The sequence below is a fragment of the Dendropsophus ebraccatus genome, chromosome 9 (genome assembly GCF_027789765.1).
Source record: "Dendropsophus ebraccatus isolate aDenEbr1 chromosome 9, aDenEbr1.pat, whole genome shotgun sequence".
Classification (NCBI taxonomy): Eukaryota; Metazoa; Chordata; class Amphibia; order Anura; family Hylidae; genus Dendropsophus; species Dendropsophus ebraccatus.
This window is the reverse complement of record NC_091462.1, coordinates 14,167,960-14,189,176: the sequence shown is the minus strand read 5'-3', so window position 1 is coordinate 14,189,176 and position 21,217 is coordinate 14,167,960. Positions and strand designations below refer to the sequence as shown.

The following is a 21,217-nucleotide window of genomic DNA, read 5'->3' as shown; positions in this document are numbered from 1 at the left end:
TATATTTGTATATTACTTTTTCATCTTGTTTTTTTTTGTTTGCTTTGCTCATATGAAGACAATAATACATTAATATAATAGAATTAATTAAATAGGTGCTTTGTGTATATGTCAGGTCTAATGAATATACGCGTTTATTCCTCATAGAATATATAGGAAATGTAAAGCATAGGTCAAGTTTTAAAATTCCCCATAGCAGATAATGAATTTTTTTTTTATTGCTTTAAAGATATTGTGTAGATGTTCCTTTTTGCAGCAGGCCCATCCTGTCTTTGTATTGCATAAGGTAAATCAATAGGAAAATCATTGCTAAATTCAAGAAATGTGTGTATGACGGATTGGTTTTCTTCATGGAATGTTTATAATATTGTATGCATAAGTTATCCAACTGTGGTCATTGGTTTTGGAGTCAGCACAAAATAAGATTCTTAAAGGGATTCTGTAAGCACCCGGGCACTATCTGAGGTGCTGGCAGTGTGCTGTAGTTGGCAGTCCCCTAGTGAGCATGGTGGCTTTTGGTAATTTGCCTGTGGAGTGGATGATGCATCTCATGTCTCCTACTGTAATGAAGAGTCAAAGAGGAGTTGTGTCTCAGTGTTTGTGCTGCACTCTGACTCACCTAACCACTGCTTCCTCCTCCCCCTCCTTCATGAATAGTGAATACTGCCCAGCCTCTTGCTCACTCAGCTGTCAGTCACTATCTACCAACAGAGGACTGATCTGCAATCAGATATAATTGAATCATCTACCCTGTGTTGGAGCTGTAGTCTAGGGGTAGATCACCTGTCTAGAGACTGGCACCAGTTTGATTCCCCTGATGGAAATGAAATATATTTTTTTATCCTTATTTGAAGGTGCAAAGATTTCCCAGTTAGGTTCAAAGTAGTTTATTTTTTTTTTAATACAATGATGCGAAAATTAAAGAAAAAATTAACTTTACTTCATTTACCTCAGGGAAATCGAACCAAAGAAAAATGCTGGTGCTGATGTATAGACAAGTGATTTACCCCTAGACCACTGCTCCAACACGGGACAGTAGTTTGGGCTATATCTGATTGCAGATCAGTCCTCAGCAGATACTGACTGGCAGCTGAGCGAGCAGGGGACCGGACAGCATTGATTATTAATGAAGGGGAGAGAGGAGGAAGTAGTGAGGAGTGCCAGAATGAGACACAAACGCTGAACCACAACTCCTCTTTGACTCCTTATTACAGTGGGAGATGCAAGGTAATCCACTCCACTGAAAAATTACCAAAAGGTACTATGCTTACTAGGGCACTACCAACTAGAGCACACTGTCAGGTAGGGCCGGGTGCTCACACAATCCCTTTAAGGGCCTTTTGCACTGGCCAATTATCAACCAGGAGTGTTAGAAATGCTCCTCCTGCCAATAATCGGCACATGTAAAAGTGGCAGCTATCAGCTGATGGGCAGGAGAGCGCCTGATCCTTGGCTGATCGCATCTGTTCTGCAGGCTTTAACATTAATAGTTATAGGCTGCACATTTGCCTTTGTGAACAGGAGATGTGAGGCCATTAGCAAAGGGAAACTGACAGCTCAGATATGCATGTTTAGGTTAAAGGAGTAGTGCGGCGCTAAGAAATTATTCCCAAAATAACGCACATTACAAAGTGATACAACTTTGTAATGTATGTTATGTTTGTCAATGGCCCCCGCCCGTGGACCCGGAAGTGTAGTGCATTAAACGTACCTGATCCGTGTCGACCGACCCCGTCAAAGACGTCATCTTCCTTTATTGCCAGAGGCACGATACCTTGTTTACCCAAAGGTTAAAACTTAACTTTTATTTAATGGTATAGAAATTAAAAAGAAGAAAAGAATCCCAGCGGTGTAATGTGTATATACAGTGCTCTTATTAAAATAAGGACATTGTAATACTGACTCGTGTCACAATGATTACGTTGTTGTCTGTGTTCACACAGTGTGCGGTACTTGGGAGGAAATGTAGTGATAAAGCAGTGTTCACTGCGCGCTCCGTGAAACTGGGGGTTACTTCACCACCTCAGAGTTCCATTTGAGGATGCGTGGAGTGTCGCTATTCGGCGTACACTTAAGAGAAATTATAATACTGCTGTTAAGCGATACATATATGTAGCAAAAAATGGTGCTGGCGACAGTAATGGTTCCCTGTGTCTATGCACAATACTGGGATACCAGGTCGTCGTACCGTAATTGGAATGGTGATAACCAGGGGGGTGAGTGGAACGGGTAGCTCCCGTGTTATATAGGAGATATTGCAATGTATGGCTTAGCCCGATTGGTGCCCTTGCCGCGGGCTGGCAATGCCGACCGTTGCCTAGGACGGTAATGTCTCTCTCCCTCTGGTCACTATTCACCAATGCTACCACATATATATAGTATCGCCCTGCTTCCCTAACCCATTATTGTCTGCCAACACAATGTCCCTAATCTAAAATTGCCAAGCCTGTGTCTAACTAGTTTCGTCAGATGCTCTGACTTTCTCAAAGTAATCGGCTAACTATGCTCAGCCGTGAGGGGGGACAGCATGAGGGACGGCAGGAGCGGGTCGACCGGCCTCCCGAAGATTACATCACTGTCAGAAGACGGCGGACGGGGGTCAACACGGATCAGGTATGTTTAATGCACTACACTTCCGGGTCCATGGGCGGGGGGCGGGGAACACGGGGAAGGGGGCCATTCACATACATAACATACATTACAAAGTTGTGTTATTTTGGGAATAATTTCTTAGTGCCGCACTACCCCTTTAAAGAACATGAAGATGCCAGATCACACAGCAGTGCTATGATCCTAAAACCACCTCAGGGATATATGCATATCTGTGCTGTCGGTTTTTGTGGCTGGGCGAACGATACAAGGATCGTTTGTGTGGCCTGGCTGTTCGAATAATTGTGTTGTGTAAAGGCACTGCAAATAAGTGCTTATCCTACTGATAGCCTAGAGTAAAAAGACTTATTTCATTTTGAAATGGCATTGTTGACCCCTATTGTAATGCATGATCCTGCCAGTACTCTAGGTTAGGAGAAGGTCAGTACCTGCTAAGTTGGTGTCATCCATCCATCACCATCTAAGCTCCCTTTTGTTCTTTTGAAAAGCTACATCCACCTTTGTAACCATTTTTTCCATTGATACCACATTAAGAATGTGTCAACCTACTTAAGATATATGTATGATTCAGTAAAGTAGGTTGACTCTCTTAGTGTGGTTCCAGGTCATCAGTGATTTTTGTGAATTAGGTCTTGGTCTTGGAGAGCTCCTAGTGACTTATCTAGTGCAGGCCCCAACTTTATCTGTGTTGACGGATGTTCCTTGGTAGGAACAGGTGGGTCGTGGAGAACACTCATTTGTTTTGACTGCCCCAGTTGCGCTGACGTAGGGGACATTTTTCACACCATCTCATTAGGCACCAGCACTGGGAACCTGGCAAAACGTCTCAGACTTCTGCTCAGTAATTCGTTTACATGGCACAATTTTTATTTCATTTATTTTTTATTTGAAGCTCAAGACTGGCCTCCTCTTCTACCCTGTGCTTGCTCTTTGATAAGTCGAGGTCCTGGCTCAGCATATGCATTCAGAAGCCCTCTGCAATTGTACTTCGAATCAGTCTGAACAGAGAAAAGAATTCTTCCTCTGCCCACCATCTCTTGCTGTCGACTGGCACCATTGCCCCTCCGCTGCCGCCGCCGCGTTTCTGGAATGCTCACATTGCAGGGTCTTAGTAATGGGCTGTGACAGCGCTAATTTCCTCGGCTTCCCGTATCGCGTTTGTTGGAGCTGCCTGCAGAATTTCCACAGAAAGAAATATTGTCCAGCGCACAATTGCTTCAAAAAGAGCAAACAATTCATACAACAAAAGCCGAGAGCAGGCGGCAAATCAGCCGGTGAGGCCGTGTAAAGAGATGATTAATGCACAAAAGCCCCTCGCTGTAATAGAGCCAGGGCTGGCTGCAGCTTGTAGCCAAAGTGGCTACGTCCCCCTCCAGTAATTAACAGTGGGAGTGACATGGAGAACATTAATCATAGGACTGTCACATGAGCGCCACAGCAGCTTTCCAAAAATAATGTATGAAAAGTCTGCAAAAGAAATGGTACAGACCTGTCAGCAATTCAGAAGCTGGGCAGCCAAAGTCGTGCTGTCAGTCTGTTAGCTTCAGGTATGGTTTCTGATAATCTGGGGGGAAAAAATTGGATATTCACGTTTATGCCGATACATAGTCCTGTGTACTCACAGATATACCCTGGTACTATCCATCATAGTGTGTTTAGCAAAGCACTTTCTGGTGTCAGGATGCTAAAGCACAGTCCCCTGTGAGTGTCTCTACAGCACTGCTGTTCCTGTACAGTGCTGTACCGTTTTTAGGGTCCTATTACATGCGACGATTATCAAGCTAAAAATCGGTTAAATTGTTTGAATTTAAACGATAATCGTTCTGTGTAATTGCTCATTCATTGTTTTACTGGGATCAGGAGGAGTAAACGATTGTAGTAACGATCGCAATAACACTCGTAACTAACAACTATTGTTCTGTTTAATATGGTGAATGATTTCAGGTTAAAGATAAACAATCTCGTTTGCGATCGTTTATCATTAGTCGTTAAATGTTAAAAATCGCTCCGTGTAATAGGACCCTTAGACCCAAAGTAGGTTGAGAGAATTGCGATAAAATTTCTAGGTGCCTATAAAAGAAAGGAGTCAGATAAGGCAGAGAATCGAGGATTGCTTTGTATGGGATCCTGCAAACCAGTCAGGGCCCATGGGGGACCCCTTTTCACTACCAGGAGTATCTACAATGGACATGAACTTCAGAACTGGAGCATGAAGCAATGGAAGAAGGCAACTGGTCTGATGGGTCACATTTACCTGGGGAAGAAGACAAGATGGCAGGCAGTGTGATGGGCAATGTTCTGCTGGAGACCTTGTGTCCTGGCATCATGTGGATGTTACTGTGACACCGACCGCCTACCTAACCATTGTACACACCATGTACCCCCCTACTTGGCAGCAGGACCCCCAATGGCAGCAGTCAGCAGGATAATGCCCCTGGGGGCCACACTGCAGACATTGTTCAGGTATGAGGAACATGGTGACTTGGCTTCCAGATTCATTCCTATCGATCATTTTTGGGATTTGTTGGAGAAACAAGTCCTATCCATTGAGGCCGCACTGCACACAGCACCTGATCTACTGCTGATCCCACAGGGGGCGTCACATTACCATAGAGTCCAGGCTTTGAAGGGTCACAGTTGTTTTGGGACCTCCATAATATTAGACAAGCAGTTAAGATGGTTCCAAGGAACGAGACAGTAGCAAGGACAGGATCAGTAAGACGTAGTAGGAGCAGCGTATAATAATAAGACAAGCTATGCCTCAGTACCTAGGCAAAGTGCTATAGTACGAGGCCTATAGGTGGGACGTTACTATGTAGTGCCGGTTGTCTAGGCAACAGGACACAATATGGTGCAAGAAGTAAGGCCGCTGGTGGGATCACGGAGGTGAAGAAGCAAGGTCTGGTCGCTTAGCAACTGAACAAGCCTGGTGCCCCTCAACCTGGCAAGGTGAATAACACCTTCGCTGTTGGCAGGTAACAACCGTGTAAGTGGGAAGAGAGCGAAACGCAACGTAGACTTGTCATTTCCAGAACTTGTAGAGTCGTACTTTGAATAAACATTACACCAAAACCATAAAAATCGAGAACTAAAGCCGAGCAGTCAGAGACCAGCGAATGTGAACACGGCCCTATTAGCCGCTAACTCCGAGTCCAATTAAAACCTGTCTATTAGAAGGAGTAATGTAAATGATTTTTGCTGGAGGAAGATGAAACGTCCCATCACCCTCTAGAAGCTGCCGACCTGTGGCCTCCTGCGCAGGTGACTACTGATCTGTTGTACACGTCCGCACGCACTCTCTCTATATAATCCATCTGTCACTGCTGTTTAATAGTCATTATCCAGTAGCTTAAAGCGGCTGCAGTCAGAAATACGCAGCGCTGTCATGTCTTAAAATAGCAGTGAGGTTGCGGCGTCTTACCTCTTTCATTATACTCGGCTGTGTATAATTAATTCCAGGAGGAATTGGCCTTCAGTGATCTGTCATGGAGTCATCAGAGAGAGAGAGGTGTCTGCCTGAGCGCTGGAATCCGCACGGAGCGGGCAGCGGAAATTAAGTGTTACAGCAAATTGAAAAATCACAGCATTGTCTTAAAGGGGGTCTTTGGTTAATGGAGGGAGCCAAGGGTAATGATAGGGGTGGATGCTGTACCAAAGTCTGCTCCCCTGCTGAGGGTGCGCTCCTCTAGAGAGTCACATCAGGCAGGTTCTCACCTTCCGGAGTATGATGGATGGGAGGAGTCGCCAACCCGTCTAACCATTGCTATCATGAAGGCCAGGCACACACATGGAAGAGTTAGATTTGGATTTGGCTGCGAGTCCACAGTAAATTCGTGGGGGAAATCCTTGGTCAACAATTTCCAAACTTTTCGGCTACTTTCAGGGTGGTATTACACGGAACGATAATCGGCCGAATTGGCCCGATTCGGCTGATTATCGCTCAGTGTAATAAATGCAACGATCAGCCGATGACAACGATCATCGGCTGATCGTTGATATAGGTTAGAACCTATTTTCGTCGGGCGCCGACCGCGCACCGCTGCGTGTAATAGCAGTGAGTGGCCGGCGACTAACGATATACATTACCCATCCACGTTCCAGGGCTGCTCCTGTCGTCCGCTTCTCCCGGGGTCCCGCGCGCTCTCTAGCGTCACAGCGGCCTGTCAGCTGATAGGCCGCTCAGCCAATCACAGGCCGCGGCGGTCCCGGCCTGTGATTGGCTGAGCGGCCTACCAGCTGACAGGCCGCTGTGACGCTAGAGAGCGCGCGGGACCCCGGGAGAAGCGGACGGCAGGAGCAGCCCTGGAATGTGGATGGGTAATGTATGCCAGTTTAGCAAGGGCTGCAAGGACATCGGTAACGATGTCCTTGCAGCTCTTGTCAAACGATTATCGGGCCGTAAATAGGCCCAGTAAACGAGCAACGATCTAGCAGATCGCTGCTCGTTTACAGGTATTATCGGGCCCTGCTCGGCCCGTGTAATACCACCCTCAATCTGGAACCATCTGTCAACTTTAAACAGGTACTCCGGCGAAAGTCTTTTTCTTTCAAATCAACTGGTGACAGAAAGTTATATAGATTTGTAATTTACTTCGATTTAAAAATCTCCAATCTTTCAGTACTTGTCAGCTTCCTGTCCTGCAGGAAGAGGTGTATTCTTTCTAGTCTCACAGTGTGCTCTCTGCTGCCATCTCTGTCCATGTCAGGAACTGTCCAGAGCGGTAGCAAATCCCTATAGAAAACCTCTCCTGCTCTAGACAGTTCCTGACATGGACAGAGTTGTCAGACTGGAGAGAAGACACAACTTCCTGCAGGACATACAGCAGCTTATAAGTACTGGAATTTTAAATAGAATAGATTTTTAAATAGAAGTAAATTACAAATCTACCTTTTTTAAAACCAGTTGATTTGAAAGAAAAAGATTTTCGTCTGAGTATCCCTTATGCAATTGTGCAATCTACAGTATGCACTGGATCCTCATGCGGCAGATTTCCTGCAGTTTGATGATGCGGGATCTGCAGCAGCTTAACATATAGTACAGTATAAGCCAATACAGTTTTTAAAACATTGAGGAGAAAAACCTGCAAAGCAACGCATGGTTAAATTATTTTATGAATGAATAACATCATGGCATGATCCATGTAAAAAAAAAAAAATCTCCTGTGCACAGTCCTATCCTCAGAAAATGTGTCGCAGTGTAGACGGTCCTTGCGTATGAAATATTGCGCTCTCGGTTATTGTGGACGCTGGGATTCACCACTGTCAACCTTTAGTCCCATTGGGAAACACTGCAAATGCAAAGGACAACTCTGTTTGAAGAGGATGGTTTGGGGGTGACCTGGCTTTAATTTTCTTTAAAAGGAACCACTCCCTTCCCTGAGGGACTGTGACCTGACCACAGTGCCTTATAGCTGCCGGGGCATAGTTCTCCAATGGCAATTTAAAAAATTAATGTTTAAAGTGAATGTACCAGCAGTACATTCGCTTTGTTTTCGCATAGATAGAACAGCGCTGGCGCCACGGTCCTATTTTTTTTAACCTTGGCCCCGTTTCCGCATACGGCGCAGTTCTATTTCCAGGCATCGTCCGGGGCCAAAGCACTGGAGGTGGGCTGGCACCCCCCCCCCCCAGTGGAAGGAACCCCCCCCCCCCCCCCCCCCGCGCTTCTATGATGCAACTCCATAAGAATCAATTGAGCCGCATCATAGAGGGGCAGGGTTTTCCTTCCTCGGGGGGCATGAGAGTGGAGACCATAGCGACATGCAGTCACACTTCCTCTTCCCAACCACTCTCGCTAGATTGGCAGCCTGAGGCCCCGGCCTTTGCATTGTTTCCAGCACTCAGGCTGACGATCTAGTGTGAGTATGCAAAAGAAGAGCCCGTGGAGCCTCATTGAGCCTCATTCAATATTCTTAATATATTGCATATTCATGTTTCCCAGGGGGCAATGCACCTAGGATTTCACTGCATTGAGCGCTTTCACTAGCAGCCGGCAGTGTTATCGTTTGGCTGGTCTCCGTGAGATCAGCCAACTGTTTCTCTTAGATCTAGTGTGGGTGGTTGGGGAGAGGGCGGAGGCAGTGTTACTACATACCGAGATATCAGGAGCCGGAACTGAGCATTCAACATGGATTTTTTAAAAAAAACTGAATTAATTTTTTTAAAGTTGTGCCCGGCAGCTGTAAGGTACAAGGGCCAGGTCACACTCCCTCAGGATTGGTTCCCTTTAGAGGGAAGGAAAGTTCTACTTGGGGCGTCTGTCGACCCTGCTCGCTGTCCCTGTCTGAACCCAGCCTTAGAGCAAGTCAGACTATAACACAAGCTGCTCCCAGCATATGGAATTAGCATAATGTCCATACAGATATACTTATTATGTTGTTCTGTAGTTAGACCGACAATGTTTTTCTTTTTAATTTTAAAGATGGCAGCTCATTCAGAGCGTAATTACATCGTATCTACATAATTACATAAGTGTTGCTTTAGAATCCAGGGACCCCAGGACCCCTGAGATTGTTCTCTTTTATAGCAGTGTTTTTTTTTTAGCTTTATCTTACACCTGTCCTTTTTATGAGTGGGTAGCACATTAACCCCCTCCCCCCCCCCCCCCCCCCCACCAACAAAAACTCCACAAAATCTTGACAAGCTCATTGTGGAAAGTGAGATTTTTGTCTCTTCTTCTTCCTGTTGCTTATGTTAAGCTTCAGGGATCGAGATGCGAAAAGTAAAAAAAGAAATATTTTCTTTGAAACAAACAATTTTTTTTTTTTTTGCGGTATTCCAGGTATCTAGATTTATGGTTGTGTGGCATAATAGAGTTAAAGGGGTATTCCAGCGAAAATCTTTTTCTTTCAAATCAACTGATATCAGAAAGTTATACAGATTTTGTAATTTACTTCTGTTAAAAAATCTCAAGTCTTCCCATACGTATTAGCTGCTGTATGTCCTGCAGGAAATGTTGTTTTATTTTCAGTCTGAAACAGTGCTCTATGCTGCCAGAGTAGGAGAGGTTTTCTATGGGGATTCATATAAAACCGAGACAGAGTTCCTGCCTCGGCCGAAGATGTCAGCAGAGAGCACTGTGTCAGACTGAAAATAAAACATTTCCTGCAGGACATACAGCAGCTAATAAGTATGGGAAGACTTGAGATTTTTTAATAGAAGTAAATTACAAATCTATATAACTTTTTAATATCGGTTGATTTTAAAGAAAAAGATTTTCACTGGACAACCCCTTTAATTTAACAACGACGTCTTGTTCACACGTGGTAAAATTGCTTTATGGTTCCTGGTAGAACGTAACCCAATCTGACTTTACACTATATGGATGCAGGTCCTAGTCTATGGGTCTAATGACAGTGTAGGTAGTCAGATCTGTGGTGGGGTGGTTGTATTGCGGATGCAAAAATTGCATCCCTATTATGTTAGTGTTAACACAGGCTATGAATGAGCATGGGAAACCTGACTGAATGAGGGAGTGTAATAATGCCAGCTACTTACTGGAATGCAGCACCAGGATTCACTTATAGGGTGCTATGTGCGATTCCTAGTACTCAGAAACCCACAGGACTTAAAGTTAAACTGAATATTATTGCAAGCAGTCAGTCACAAGAAAAACTAATGCACATAACAATTCTAGAAGGCAGCAAGATTTACAGCTTGAGATGAAGGCACAACGAAATGAATATGATGGCAGTCAAGAATAAAAGCAAAAAAAAAAAAAAAATAGACTAAGTAATCTAATCTTTCCTTAGATCCTCTCTTGAATTTTAACCGATTACCCGACAAACTAAGGCTGTATTCACTTTCCTACAATTTATGTCCATAACAAACTACGATCTCATTTATTTTTTTAGGGCTTGTTCACACATCCATAATGTTATGGATCCGTGATTTTACATGGATTCACCAATAGTCAGATGGAGTGTCCATACCATCCGCAAATTAGGGATCCAGTCTTCCTCACCTTGTTCTGGGTTTTTGTTCAATCAACTTCTTTTTCTGTGGATCTTCAAAATCACTGACTAATACAGGTGCATTATGGATGTAATTTTTATGGATCGCGGCCGACCTGATAATACGGCCTGTAAAAAAACTGCAGATGTGTAAATTTGGCCTAAGCCTCACTGTCTATATAGGGTCCCTATTAAAACCATTAAAGAACTCTCTCTAGCAGATAGAACAAAAGACTGTAGGAACCAGAGAGACAAAGTTGAGAGAAATGTAATACACCGAAACAGAGAAAAATCACAGCAACTTCCAAATACAAATATGTAAAAACATAGAAAAACACAAACCAGAATTAAGGAATACCCAAGGTACAATGACAAGAACATAGAACTAGAAACATAAGCTACAGACTCGCACAGCATGTGCTTTAATCTGCACAAAACTGCACAAACCAAAGACGTTTAAAGGGGTTATCCAGCGCTACAAAAACATGGCCACTTTCTTCCAAAGACAGCACCACTATTGTCTCCAGTTTGGCTGCAGGTTTTGTAACTCAGTTCTGTTGAAGTGAATGGAGCTTGATTGCAAACCCCACCTGAACTGAAGATGAGAGGTGCTGTCTGGAAGAAGGTGGCCATGTTTTTGTAGTGCTGGATAGAGAGGCTAACCAATGGGAACTCCACTCAGTCCAGGGCGGGCAGTCAAAGTAGCTCATCCAGAGCAATGGATCAGCTGTGAGATGGGATGGAGAAGACGATAGCTGGATGATATGAATAGATATGGAATATTTATCTTTTGTGTTTTTTCTTTTTTAAACCTTTTATTTCCTAGAGGCCAGGCTAATTGTAGACTATCCCTTTAATTACCCATAGTAAAATATTTCCCCGCAGATGAAAACCAGGAAAAATTGTGCACTTTTCTTGATGACATTTTCTTTCCAATTTTATTTAGTAAAATAAGCTGACATAAGGGGATTTGCACATCTTCACCAGAAGGGGCCGAACTGTGAATCCGCTTGAGCAGAAGATGCCGTCTGGCGACTGTCAAAGTGATATGATTGAAATACGATGAATAACTTCTAGTATCTTGATATCCAGCTTCAGTACGGAGACATTAGATATCCATAGATTGGAAAGAAGCTCGATGAAGGGCATTAAAGATAGTATTATCGATGTATTATACCACTGTGCAAATAACTATTACTACATCACCTGCATCAATGAGGGTTTGTACATGTAATACAGAGTGATGGGCATAGCGGCCTACAGCTTCACAGAAGATCACAGGTCTCAGAAGGATTTGTGTTTGGTCCAAACAAGGCTATACAAGGGCCAGGTCTAGTACTGAGAGGATAAGGTGGCTATACAAGGGCCAGGTCTAGTACTGAGAACACATGAGGGGTCTATACAAGGGCCAGGTCTAGTACTGAGAACATATGAGTTGTCTATACAAGGGCCAGGTCTAGTACTGAGAACATATGAGTTGTCTATAAAAGGGCCAGGTCTAGTACTGAGAACGGATAAGTTGTCTATAAAAGGGCCAGGTCTAGTACTGAGAACAGATAAGGTGTCTATACAAGGACCAGGTCTAGTACTGTGAATGGATAAGGTGTCTATACAAGGACCAGGTCTAGTACTGAGAACAGATGAGGGGTCTATACAAGGGCCAGGTCTAGTACTGAGAATGGATAAGGTGTCTATACAAGGGCCAGGTCTAGTACTGAGAACACATGAGGGGTCTATACAAGGGCCAGGTCTAGTACTGAGAACGGATGAGGGGTCTATACAAGGGCCAGGTCTAGTACTGAGAATGGATAAGGTGTCTACAACGGCCAGGTCTAGTACTGAGAACGGATAAGGTGGCTATACAAGGGCCAGGTCTAGTACTGAGAACACATGAGGGGTCTATACAAGGGCCAGGTCTAGTACTGAGAACACATGAGGGGTCTATACAAGGGCCAGGTCTAGTACTGAGAACATATGAGGGGTCTATACAAGGGCCAGGTCTAGTACTGAGAACGGATAAGGTGTCTACAAGGGCCAGGTCTAGTACTGAGAACGGATAAGGTGGCTATACAAGGGCCAGGTCTAGTACTGAGAACACATGAGGGGTCTATACAAGGGCCAGGTCTAGTACTGAGAACAGATGAGGGGTCTATACAAGGGCCAGGTCTAGTACTGAGAACGGATAAGGTGTCTATACAAGGGCCAGGTCTAGTACTAAGAGGATAAGGTGTCTATACAAGGGCCAGGTCTAGTACTGAGAGAATAAGGTGTCTATACATGGGCCAGGTCTAGTACTGAGAGGATAAGGTGTCTATAAAAGGGCCAGGTCTAGTACTGAGAACGGATAAGGTGTCTACAAGGACCAGGTCTAGTACTAAGAACGGATAAGTTGTCTATACAAGGGCCAGGTCTAGTACTGAGAGGATAAGGTGTCTATACAACGGCCAGGTCTAGTACTAAGAACGGATAAGGTGTCTATACAAGGGCCAGGTCTAATACAGAGCGGATAAGGTGTCTATACAAGGGCCAGGTCTAGTACTGAGAACAGATGAGGGGTCTATACAAGGGCCAGGTCTAGTACTGAGAGGATAAGGTGTCTATACAAGGGCCAGGTCTAGTACTGAGAACACATGAGGGGTCTATACAAGGGCCAGGTCTAGTACTGAGAACAGATGAGGGGTCTATACAAGGGTCAGGTCTAGTACTGAGAACAGCTGAGGGGTCTATACAAGGGCCAGGTCTAGTACTGAGAACAGATAAGGTGTCTATACAAGGACCAGGTCTAGTACTGAGAATGGATAAGGTGTCTATACAAGGACCAGGTCTAGTACTGAGAACAGATGAGGGGTCTATACAAGGGCCAGGTCTAGTACTGAGAACGGATGAGAGGTCTATACAAGGGCCAGGTCTAGTACTGAGAACAGATGAGGGGTCTATACAAGGGCCAGGTCTAGTCCTGAGAACAGATGAGGGGTCTATACAAGGGCCAGGTCTAGTACTGAGAACGGATAAGGTGTCTATACAACGGCCAGGTCTAGTACTGAGAGGATAAGGTGTCTATACAAGGGCCAGGTCTAGTACTGAGAACGGATGAGAGGTCTATACAAGGGCCAGGTCTAGTACTGAGAATGGATAAGGTGTCTATACAAGGGCCAGGTCTAGTACTGAGAACACATGAGGGGTCTATACAAGGGCCAGGTCTAGTACTGAGAACAGATAAGGTGTCTATACAAGGGCCAGGTCTAGTACTGAGAACAGATAAGGTGTCTATACAAGGGCCAGGTCTAGTACTGAGAACAGATGAGGGGTCTATACAAGGGCCAGGTCTAGTACTGAGAACAGATGAGGGGTCTATACAAGGGCCAGGTCTAGTACTGAGAGAATAAGGTGTCTATACAAGGGCCAGGTCTAGTACTGAGAGAATAAGGTGTCTATACAAGGGCCAGGTCTAGTACTGAGAACACATGAGGGGTCTATACAATACCTTACAGGGCTCCAGATGGCGACCAAAATGGTCGCCAATGCGACTGACATTTTGCAAATGGCGCCCAGATTTATTAATCTGGGCGCCATTTGCGACTGGCCCCGGCGGCGCGCTGTCTCTTTAAGATGCGCGGCTGATGCGCGGCTGCCGGGGGTGTCCCGTCCTATCCCCGGCAGCGCGGCGCATCAGTGAGCTGCCTGGGGCCCTGACTTCCGGCACAGGAAGCGCACGTCAGAGACGCTTCCTGTGTCAGAAGTCCCAGCCCCGGCGTACAGAGAGCTCACTGATGTGCCGCACTGCCGGGGATAGGACGGGACACCCCCGGCAGCCGCGCATCAGCCGGGGACAGAAGAAGAAGAGGATCGCCGGGGGAGCGGGTTGTCAGGTGAGTTTGTGTGTTTGTTTTTTTTAAAATATTGCTTAGCATAGAGGAAAGGGGGGGCATCTATAATGGGGGGAAGAGAAGGGGGGACATCTATAATGGAGGGAGAAGAGGGGCCATCTTCAAGGGGGGGAGAGGGGGCCATCTATAAGGGGAGGGGGTATCTATAAGGGGGGGAGAAGAGGGGGCATCTATAAGGGGAGGGGGTATCTATAAGGGGGGGAGAAGAGGGGGCATCTATAATGGGGGGGGAGAGGGGGCATCTATAAGGGGGGGAGAAGAGGGGGCATCTATAATGGGGGGGGAGAGGGGGCATCTATAAGGGGAGGGGGTATCTATAAGGGGGGGAGAAGAGGGGGCATCTATAATGGGGGGGAGGAGGGGGCATCTATAATGGGGGGGAGGAGGGGGCATCTATAAAGGGGGTGGAGAGGGGGCATCTATAAGGGGAGGGGGTATCTATAAGGGGGGGAGAAGAGGGGGCATCTATAATGGGGGGGAGGAGGGGGCATCTATAATGGGGGGGAGGAGGGGGCATCTATAAAGGGGGTAGAGAGGGTCATCTATAAGGGGAGGGGGTATCTATAATGGGGGGGAGAAGAGGGGGCATCTATAATGGGGGGGAGGAGGGGGCATCTATAATGGGGGGGAGGAGGGGGCATCTATAATGGGGGGGAGGAGGGGGCATCTATAATGGGGGGGAGGAGGGGGCATCTATAATGGGGGGGGAGAGGGGGCATCTATAATGGGGGGAGGAGGGGGCATCTATAATGGTGGTAGAGGGGGTCATCTATAAGGGGAGGGGGCATCTATAATGGGGGGAGGAGGGGGCATCTATAAAAGGAGGGGGCCATCTATAAGTGTAGGGCAAACTGGCTGCAGACACTGGGAGATATATGCACAATTATTATTATCCGGGCCCCTCAGGTGTCTGTATTGTAGGGGGTCACTTGCATTAGTCACTAGGTGAGAGATATATCTATCTATATACACATCTTGTGGGGGGTCACTATGGCTGCAGTCATAAGTCTAGCTCAGTATGTATAGACTGTTGCAAGCTTTTAAAGGGAACCTGTCACCCCCGGTGACGGGGTGACAGGCTCCCAACCCCCCGTTAGAACCCCCTATACTCACCTCATCCCGCCGGGTCCCGCTTCTGAAGATGGTCGGGTCACGGAGATCTCAGCCGCTGCAGCCCGGCGCACACACTGAGAGAGGAGTCCAACGCTCATAGAGAATGACGGAGCGCTGGACTCTCCTGTCATTCTCTGAGCGTTGGACTCATCTCTCAGTGTGCGCGCCGGGCTGCAGCGGCTGAGATATCCGTGACCCGACCATCTTCAGAAGCGGGACCCGGCGGGATGAGGTGAGTATAGGGGGTTCTAACGGGGGGTTGGGAGCCTGTCACCCTGGCACGGGGGTCAACAGGTTCCCTTTAAGTTCAAGTTCAGAAGAGTAAGCCTCATTAAAAGGCTAGCCAAGTGAAGCTGAAGTACTGAGTCAGACTGGATATGGTTGTCAAGTTGCAAGTTTCCATGTTGAACGTTTTCAAACTAAGAAAAGAAAGAATCTAAAGGAGGAGGAGGCTGCCGCGGCCTCTGCACACAGTAAGTCCCATGTAACATAACATTAATTTTACATGGTTTAAAATGTTGGCGACCAAATATTCTATTTGGCGCCTAAATTTTTCAGGTTAGGAGCCAATGGCTCCTAGGTAAACTTTTTAGTCTGGAGCCCTGCCTTATAGTGTAAAAACACTTCCGCTTAAACCTTTATTGAAAATGCTAATGTCAAAACACGCCAACCCTCAGTGAGTAGTTGATGCAAACCCAACATTTGGATTAGCAAAGCTTATGCCATCTGGCCCACCACCACCACCACATTCCTGTATATAGGAGTAGTAATATAGTAGTTATATTCCTGTATATAGGAGCAGTATTATAGTAGTTATATTCCTGTATATAGGGGGCAGTATTATAGTAGTTATATTCCTGTATATAGGGAGCAGTATTATAGTAGTTATATTCTTGTATATAGGAGGTAGTATTATAGTAGTTATATTCCTGTATATAGGAGGTAGTATTATAGTAGTTATATTCTTGTATATAGGAGCAGTATTATAGTAGTTATATTCTTGTATATAGGAGCAGTATTATAGTAGTTATATTCCTGTATATAGGAGCATTATTATAGTAGTTATATTCCTGTATATAGGAGCGGTATTATAGTAGTTATATTCCTGTATATAGGAGCAGTATTATAGTAGTTATATTCCTGTATATAGGAGCATTATTATAGTAGTTATATTCCTGTATATAGGAGCGGTATTATAGTAGTTATATTCCTGTATATAGGAGCAGTAGTATAGTAGTTATATTCTTGTATACAGGAGCAGTATTATAGTAGTTATATCCCTGTATATAGGGGGCAGTATTATAGTAGTTATATTCCTGTATATAGGGAGCAGTATTATAGTAGTTATATCCTTGTATATAGGAGCAGTATTATAGTAGTTATATTCCTGTATATAGGAGGTAGTATTATAGTAGTTATATTCCTGTACATAGGAGCAGTATTATAGTAGTTATATTCTTGTATATAGGGGCAGTATTATAGTAGTTATATTCTTGTATATAGGGGCAGTATTATAGTAGTTATATTCTTGTATATAGGAGCAGTATTATAGTAGTTATATTCCTGTATATAGGGGGCAGTATTATAGTAGTTATATTCCTGTATATAGGGGGCAGTATTATAGTAGTTATATTCTTGTATATAGGAGCAGTATTATAGTAGTTATATTCCTGTATATAGGAGCAGTAGTATAGTAGGTATATTCCTCTATATAGGAGCAGTATTATAGTAGTTATATTCTTGTATATAGGAGCAGTATTATAGTAGTTATATTCCTGTACATAGGAGCAGTATTATAGTAGTTATATTCTTGTATATAGGGGCAGTATTATAGTAGTTATATTCTTGTATATAGGGGCAGTATTATAGTAGTTATATTCTTGTATATAGGAGCAGTATTATAGTAGTTATATTCTTGTATATAGGAGCAGTATTATAGTAGTTATATTCCTGTATATAGGGGGCAGTATTATAGTAGTTATATTCCTGTATATAGGGGGCAGTATTATAGTAGTTATATTCCTGTATATAGAAGCAGTATTATAGTAGTTATATTCCTGTATATAGGGGCAGTATTATAGTAGTTATATTCTTGTATATAAGAGCAGTATTATAGTAGTTATATTCTTGTATATAGGAGCAGTATTATAGTAGTTATATTCTTGTATATAGGAGCAGTATTATAGTAGTTATATTTCTGTATATAGGAGCAGTATTATAGTAGTTATATTCCTGTATATAGAAGCAGTATTATAGTAGTTATATTCCTGTATATAGAAGCAGTATTATAGTAGTTATATTCCTGTATATAGGGGCAGTATTATAGTAGTTATATTCTTGTATATAAGAGCAGTATTATAGTAGTTATATTCTTGTATATAGGAGCAGTATTATAGTAGTTATATTCTTGTATATAGGAGCAGTATTATAGTAGTTATATTCTTGTATATAGGAGCAGTATTATAGTAGTTATATTCTTGTATATAGGAGCAGTACTGTAGTAGTTATATTCCTGTATATAGGTGCAGTATTATAGTAGTTTTGTGCACAGTGGCTTGTACCCATATTATAGTAAGTGTGTGTAGGTAAGGTATGCTACTATGGAGTCTTCGGCTGGATAGGCATGAGTTCTGGCTCCTGTTCCTCAGACATGTGCTTAGAGCAGTTGCCGCTCATCTTTGCTTCCCATATAAAGTGTATTACTCAGCAGGAGCTGACAATGCCAGAGATCTTCCCAGGACAGACATGATATGGAATCCTTCCTGCATCCTGAGACCTTACTGCACTACGACCCTCCAGTGTTGGCAGAACCATAACCCTCAGCATCCTATAGAAGATTTATATGTATAGGATGGTAATTATAGTGTTCACTATTGACTGTCATGTGAATAGTCACTGTGTCATGTGTTCCTTTCGGACGGATTTAGATGCTATTTATTTCCTAAGAGACGTAACAGCCGGTAATGGGAGGAATGATGTTGTAGACGTCCAGCCCGGTGTCCTGTATCACACGCAGCCCTGGAATGTGACTGATGGATAAGGCCCTGTCCCCGTCTCCTCTCGGGTGTCTGCTTTGTGGCGACCATGTGTATCCCGTGTATTCCAGGATTTCTCATTCAATACTATTAATGCTAATGGTTGTCACTGCCTCTGGCAGCTGAGGGGGCGGTATACTTCTTCCCATTTGCTTTATTTCTGGGAAAGGGTCATTTTAGTGTATCCCCCAGGCGCCTTTACTCATGCAAATAATACAATAGCAGCACTTGCAGATCCCCACATCGTCCATGCATTATTTATGGACTTTACCACAGTTGCGAAGGAGGTTTTAGTTATTTTTGTGCAGAATCCGTGGCCGTGTATGAGGCGCGGGTCTGAACAACGGGCGCCGAGCTTCATGTTCAATGCAATTTTACATATAAAGCGTCTGATGGTCGAACATCACAGCAGTGCAGAGTATTTCAGGAGCCAAGGGGGGTTGCAGACTGTCCCCACATGGGGTTATCGAGGAAAGAATAGGGCATCATGGGATGCAAACTTACTAGACAAGTGGCAGACCACAGAATACAACAAAGCGAGCAGTACTGAGCATTTAAAGGGGTAGTTCACAAAAAAAAATCTTTTAAATTAACTGGTGCCAGAGATTTGTAGTTTACTTCTATTAAACAAAATCTCAGCTCTTCCAGTACTTATCAGCTGCTGGATGTCCTGCAGGAAGTGATGTTATTTCCAGTCAGGAGAGCAGGAGAGGTTTTCTATGGGGATTTGCTGCTGCTCTGGACAGTTCCTGACATGGACAGAGGTGGCAGCAGAGAGCACTGTGTCAGACTAAAAACAACAATTCCTGCAGGACATACAGCAGCCGATAAGTACTGGAAGACTGGAGATTTTCTAATTGAAGTAAATTACGAATCTTTGGGTTTTTCTGGCACCAGTTGATTTCAAAACTTTTTTTTTTTTTTTGGTGAACCATTCCTTTTAAATTTGGTAAACTCCAATCATGCCCTGATACCTTTTTTAGTTGGTGCAAAACTACAACTCCAATCTTTTCATGATAGTTTTCTAGCTATTGCAAAACATCAGTTCCCATCATGCCCGGACAGCTCTCAGGTCATAATGGCAGTTACTGCAATGCATCAAAAGCCTCGTGATTTTTCAGCATTCTGTGTTTCGCTTTTTGGTATCCACAAATAAATATACAGCGAGTTATGAAAAATTGTGCAGTTTCCTAATATACTTTGTGTATCAGTTTTTTTTTTAATGCTTTTTCAACATCTTTGCTTGCTGTCAGTGAATAAGAGCATACATTGCTTTTTCTGGTCGTGTGACACAGAGAGCCGTGCAGATGATGACGCTCTGATAAATGTATTGAGCACGCTAGTCATGTGGATGAGATTAAAGGGGTCATCTGGTTAGGTAAAATACATGTTGAATCATCCTTCTTCCTAGAGACTAAGAGTCCATTTCATAATTATAATCTTTTCAGTCTTCTTCATCCAGTTCTGAGCTGCTGCTTTCTGCTGAAGACACAGAAAACTGTGTGTGAGCTGTTAGCGCCATCTTCGCTCTGATCTCCCTCCTCCCCCTCTGTTCCAAGACTGTTTTATGTAAACTATGTCCCTGGCCGCTTTTCTTTGCACTCTGTGAAGCCTGGAGGGTCAATCACTGTAAGGTCACCAGCAACTTGACCTCAAATTAACTCTCCCTGCATTACAGAGTGCAGATACAGCCGGACAGGGAGGCTGTTTGCATGTGTTTACATGAGCTGTTTTGAGGGGAAGACTGAGAGAACAGCTCGAGGACAGTTTTGTGTCTTTAGCAGAAAGCAGCAGCTCAGAACTGGGGGAGGGAGACTGAAAGAAGTTTGTAACAAATTGGAGGCGGTGGGATTACACATGTATTTTACCTAGCCTGATAACCCCTTTAAAAACACCTTATCCACGTGCTGAGAAAGATTGTGCAATAAACAACCCCCAAAACAATGCAGAAATGAGGAGGCAGGAATATCCCTAAAAGTTGACCTTTAAAGGGGTAATTTGGAGAACACCCCCCCCCCCCAAATTATCTGGTGTCACAAAGTTACGTAAATTTGAACTTTAATTTAAAAATCTCCAGTCTTCCAGTACTTATCAGCTGCAGTATGTCCTGCAGGAAGTGGTGTATTCTTTCCAGTCTGACACAGTGCTCTCTGCTGCCACCTCTGTCCATTTTAGGAATTGTCCAGAGCAGGAGAGGTTTGCTATGGGGATTTGCTGCTGGGAGAACTGCATCAGACTGGAAACAATACACCATTTCCTGCAGGACATACAGCAGCTGATAAGAACTGGAAGACTGGAGCTTTTTAAATAGAAGTACCTTACAAATCTGTATAACTTTCTGACACCAGATGATTTGAAGACTTTGTCTCTAGGGTACCCCTTTAAGCCAATGAGAAACATGGTGCTGGGGCCCAGGTATTAGTTAGATTTCGGTGGTCTTCCTAGGGCCCCAATAATCAGAACGTCTAACCTCTCAGCAGTCAGTAGAAGTGCAGCCCTCCATATGAGTGAGGCCTCAGGCGGAGGACATGGCTGTGTGTTACCTCTCTTCCAGGCTGCGGACTCTTCCGTCTTTCTTCACTTCGTCTTTAAACAAGTTCCATTAAGTGAAATCAAGTCC

General features: G+C 44.2%; 1 protein-coding gene across 6 annotated transcripts in view; it reads left to right on the top strand.

Moving 5' to 3' along the window:
• ZRANB3 (zinc finger RANBP2-type containing 3) overlaps positions 1-21,217 on the top strand; it is a 190,267-nt gene that overhangs the window by 23,349 nt on the left and 145,701 nt on the right. The window contains exon 1 of one of the 6 annotated variants that reach the window (XM_069982614.1): positions 5,450-5,559. The exons of 2 other annotated variants lie outside the window; for them this stretch is intronic. The gene's annotated coding sequence lies outside the window, so the exon portion shown is untranslated. 3 more of the 6 variants (XM_069982612.1, XM_069982615.1, XM_069982613.1) reach the window with 3 other exon arrangements.